This window comes from Mirounga leonina, unplaced genomic scaffold (genome assembly GCF_011800145.1).
Source record: "Mirounga leonina isolate KUSES-001 unplaced genomic scaffold, KU_Mleo_1.0 Mir_106, whole genome shotgun sequence".
Taxonomy (NCBI): Eukaryota; Metazoa; Chordata; class Mammalia; order Carnivora; family Phocidae; genus Mirounga; species Mirounga leonina.
Genome location: NW_023270232.1, coordinates 1,302,362 through 1,305,946, shown reverse-complemented (window position 1 = coordinate 1,305,946; position 3,585 = coordinate 1,302,362). Strand labels below are relative to the sequence as shown.

Sequence of the window (3,585 nt, the reverse complement as noted above, 5' to 3'; positions counted from 1 at the left end):
TTCTTTCTTTCTTTCTTTCTTTCTTTCTTTCTTTCTTTCTTTCTTTCCTTCTTTCTTTCTTAAAGACTTTTTTATTGATTTATTTATGTATTTATTAAGAGAGAGTGTGAGCTGGGGGAGGGGCAGAGGAAAAGAGAAAGAGAGAATCTCAAGCAGACTCCCCACTGAGCATGGAGCCCAACACAGGTCTCGATCTCACAACCCCAAGATTATGACCTGAACTAAAATCAAGAATCAGTGGCTTAACCTACTAAGCCACCCAGGCGCCCCTCAATATTTCTTTCTGAAGAAAGATTGGACCACACCTATTCAGAGCTCTAGTACAGAATGTGTTCCCCTTAGTCAGAAATTCCAGTTCTGAAAATTTATCCTAAGAAAATAGCCAGTAATGGCACAGAGGGTTGCTATAATGATATAGGTAAAGACAAGCACTTATTAAATAATTATACAAATATAAAATTGCAACTGGGGTAAATGTCATGAAGAAAAGCCATGTGTGCCTGTGATAATAAAAATGTCATGACCTAGTTAGGGAGACCAAAGAAGAATTTTCCTGCAGGTAAATCCCAATCTGCTATTAGAAGCATGAGAATAAGTTAATAAACAAGGAATATCTGGAATACATGCAACCAGAGGTGTAATGGACACTGAGGAATAAGTGTGAAAAGTACAAGCAACTGAAAGTAGTTTAGTGATGTCAGAGTAAATGGGATAACATGTAGTTATGGTAAGGAGGTTGTCTTGAGACAAAGCTGGGGGCTGAGTCTTTTAGCACCTAATAGGAGTTACCTTTAAATGGTGAGGAGATAGTGATGTCACTGACATAATTAAATTTATCATTTCAAAATATTTCCCTGGCCATGATGGAAGCTTAGAATGGAGACATTCACAAGTGCATTGATATAAACCTAAGGAGAAACTACTGCATTTGGCTCCATGAGGATGATGGTGGCTTGGACTTGAATAGAGGTAGGGAGAGCGGCCAATTAATAGGTTTCTAGATATATTAAGAGGGAAAAATTCACATGTAAATGAGGAAGCAGAATTATTCAAGTTGATTCCTGAGTTTACGGTTTATGGACAAAGTTTTCTGAAGAGTTGCCAGGGAGAACTGGATGGAGATCTTTAATTTTCCTTTGAAAATAGGATTTTCTGGAGACTATGGGACATTTACAAGAATTTATAAAGAAGGCAGCTGGATATATAGATTGTGAGTTCAGAAGAGAGACTTGTGCTAAAAGATACGATTTCTTTTTTTCTTTTTTTTTTTTTTAGATTTTATTTATTTATTTGAGAGAGAGAGAATGAGAGAGAGCACATGAGGGGGGGGGGGGTCAGAGGGAGAAGCAGACTCCCTGCCGAGCAGGGAGCCCGATGCAGGACTCGATCCAGGGACTCCAGGATCATGACCTGAGCCGAAGGCAGTCGCTTAACCAACTGAGCCACCCAGGCGCCCTAAAAGATACGATTTCTTAATTTTGTAAGTAATGAATGGATTCCTAGGTGTGAGTTAGATAATCTGAGGGGACTATGTAGGGTAGAGAGAGTGAGAAAGGCAGAGGTACAGTGCAAATCTCAGAGGAATTAAAAAAATTAATGTCCAGGTAGAGGAGAATAATCCTAGACAGATGGCAAGAAGCAGTCAGGGATTGAAAACGAAAACCGAAGAGCACTGTATCAGAAAAACAAGAGAAAGTGAATTTTTTTTTCAAGAGAGGAGGAGACATGTCTGGGGGAAGAAGAAGGGTAAAAAAATATGTATGTTGAATTTAATGAAGTCATTGAAGAATAGGTTATCCATGAGAGCCCTACAGGGGGAAGGCTGATGATATTTATAGCATCAAAAACTAAAAGTAACCAGATGCAGGATCTAGTTACAATGTAGCTATAAAGTGCTGCCTTGTCTTTGCCCCCTGCTCAAAATAAAGCTGTTACCTTTCTAGCCCTGGCCGCCATGGTGCTTAGCAGCCAGGGATGCATGGTCTCAGACATGTTTACCAAGTAAAACACTGACTTCAGGGGTGCCTGGGTGGCGCAGTCATTAAGCGTCTGCCTTTGGCTCAGGTCATGATCCCAGGGTCCTGGGATCGAGCCCCGCATCGGGCTCCCTGCTCAGCGGGGAGTCTACTTCTCCCTCTCCCACTCCCCCTGCTTGTGTTCCCTCTCTGTCTGTCTCTCTCTCTGTCAAATAAATAAATAAAATCTTTAAAAAAAAAAAAAAGGACCTGTGGGTTTAATAAATAATTTATATTTACATGTATAGTTGTACATGTTTGGGCTATTTTAAATGTATTATGTATAGAAATAAGATAAATACTTACAAGTTATTCAGAAGAAAGTTTTCCAAATATTTAGATTATGTAAATCGTCTCTCAGAAAAAAAAGAAATCTCAAATCTAAATTAGTAAACAAAATATTTATATATTATAAAAATATTTATTTATATATTTTTATAACTTATATATGTACTATTTTACTAATATAATCTGTAAGACAGAGATAGGGATAAAAGTTCTAAGATTAACAAAAATTTAGCATAAATATTTCATTTATGAATTATAAAAAACATTTTTCTCAATTATGATTATTATTATTATTATTTCTGTTTGATTCACTTCACTTAGCATAAGGGCTTAAATTCTATCCATGTTGCCACAAATGGCAGGATTTTCTTATTATATCTGATAATACTCTATTGTATGTATATATATATAATACATTTTCTTTTTCAATTTACTTTTTTCTTTATTTTATTTTTTATTTTTATTTTACTGAAGTATAGTTGACATGCAATGTTACATTAGTTTCAGGTGTACAACATAGTGATTTGACAAGTCTATAAGTATGCTATGCTCACCCCAAGTGTAGCTATCATCTGTCACCATACAACGTTATTACAATACCATTGACTATATTCACCGTGTGCCTTTTATCCCTATGACTTATTTATTCTGTAACTGGAAGCCTGTATCTCCTACTCCCCTTCATTCCTAATGGATTTAATGGTTTTAGTGAGAGCAATGTTCTAAGATTAGATTCTTAGTTCACTTTAATATTTAATTGTTACTTCCATCATAGCTAAACATATAATACCCAAAGAATCTATAAATACATTATTCAATATCCACTTTGAGAAATGCTCATTTTTAATGAGAATGTAAATTCATATGTCAAAAGTTGTCATTTCTGATATATTGTCATTACATTTAATGTGATGTGCTGATAAAATGCTCATTCAAGAGTAGGAGTGAAAGTATGGACCAGCCACCTTCTTGTTTAATTCTGGAGCTTGCTTTATGAATGCTATTTTAGATTTACCATTTGTTAATAGGTAATATTTTTAAATTATCCATTTTCTGAAGATTACAATAGTTAAAAATAGATAACTTAATGCAGTAATTTACTTAATTGGCCAAAGTAAACACTATGCTTTAAAGGCACTGCTGCCCTTACTTTTGGAACTTCCCTTTTCCCCTTGTGCCTCATGGGCTGTGGCATGTATTTAGCTGATTCATGAATTCAGTTAATTTTATTGCAAGCATTAACATTGTCCTTGCTTATTTAGGTAAAATAACAATATAAGTA

General features: G+C 35.4%; 1 non-coding gene across 1 annotated transcript; it reads left to right on the top strand.

Moving 5' to 3' along the window:
• Window positions 1-1,861: 1,861 nt before the first annotated feature.
• Window positions 1,862-1,992, top strand: LOC118018446. The gene has a single exon (XR_004681409.1). It is a non-coding gene; the product is annotated as a small nucleolar RNA SNORA63 (small nucleolar RNA).
• The last annotated feature ends 1,593 nt before the right edge of the window (window positions 1,993-3,585 follow it).